This window comes from Dendrobates tinctorius, unplaced genomic scaffold (assembly GCF_039654945.1).
Source record: "Dendrobates tinctorius isolate UK_male_01 unplaced genomic scaffold, ASM3965494v1 ptg000159l, whole genome shotgun sequence".
Taxonomy (NCBI): Eukaryota; Metazoa; Chordata; class Amphibia; order Anura; family Dendrobatidae; genus Dendrobates; species Dendrobates tinctorius.
The window spans coordinates 12437252-12438842 of record NW_027361826.1 but is presented as its reverse complement, the minus strand read 5'-3'; positions in this window follow the sequence as shown (position 1 = coordinate 12438842).

Below are 1591 nucleotides of genomic sequence, written 5' to 3'. Positions count from 1 at the left end.
GTTTACCGTGTAAATAATTTTCTGGCTTTAGACGTGTTTAATGCGCCTCGTGCTTTGTGTAGGCAAGCTAATGCTAGATAATCTAAGTCTGTCATCCCATCGACTTTGTTGCAAATATTTTTATATTTAATATAGCAGCACTGAGCCTTTATGTGAGATTCTTGCACTCTACGAATAGCAAAAGCAATCCAGTAGGGGCTTGTTCACATGTGGATTTTATGCAGATTTTCTGTCTGGATTTGATCGCTTCATAGATAGGCAGGATTCCCTGAGTGCACGATCATCAGGAATGAAGGACATTACTCCAGTGGATTCGCTTCATTACTCCAGTGGATTCACTTGAAACAATAATGTACTTTATTGATAATAATCAACAAAACTACGAAGGTCACAAACTTGTTTTTGGCTCCAGACAAGCAGAAGCATTCTTCAGGTAAGATCTGAACAGCCCTATTTAACAACATTGGTCTGGGTGCTGTCAGTTTTTCCCTCCGTACTTGAACTGAACATAGTCAGGTGAATGTAGCCTTGGAGGGGGGGGTGTTATGAATGGCTACAAAAACCATCCTATGGATCCTTTTGATTTGACAGCAAGTGTAATTATAAAGTTATAGGACCACGTTCAGCAAAGCTTTATTCTGATTTGAAAAGTCTCAATTTCGGGGTAACGAGGCTAGGCTAAAATTTTGCGACTTGGCGTTCTCGCGCCATTTTCGCCCAACTCTGGTACTATGGGTGGAATCGAGGCATAGCATCCTCCCCTTGTGAAATTCAAGATGAGCTGTAATGTTTGCTACCCCACATACGTCACTCCATCAGGGACTGTAGTAGGATTTGTGGCAAGACCACTTGTCCGACGCTCCTGCTTAGTAAGAGGCATGCACCTCTTAATAGAGCAGGAGCGTCTGACTCGGCACACCCCCTCACAAAGACCCTGTGTGCACAGCAAGATGTGCCAAATTCATTAAGAGACACACATCTTAGTACAGCGCACTGTTCATCAAGACTGGTGTAAAAATGAATGTCTGGATAGCTTGGGTGCTGTAGAGTAGGTTGATACCCGCCATCCCATAGTCCCGTGCCCATATACCCGTCATACATCCTCCATCCCATAGTCCAGTGCCCATATACCCATCACACATCATCCCATAGTCCCATGCCCATACACCCATCATACATATCCGCCATCCCATAGGCCCGTGCACATATACCCATCATACATATCCTCCATCCCATAGTCCCGTGCCCATATACCCGTCATACATATCCTCCATCCCATAGTCCCGTGCCCATATACCCATCATACATATCCACCATCTCATAGTCCCGTGCCCATATACCCGTCATACATATCCTCCATCCCATAGTCCAGTGCCCATATACCCATCACACATCTTCCATCCCATAGTCCAGTGCCCATATACCCATCACACATCCTCCATCCCATAGTCCTGTGCCCATATACATATCCGCCATCCCATAGTCCCGTGCCCATATACCCGTCATACATATCCTCCATCCCATAGTCCAGTGCCCATATACCCATCACACATCCTCCATCCCATAGTCAACCATTATGACATAATGAGCG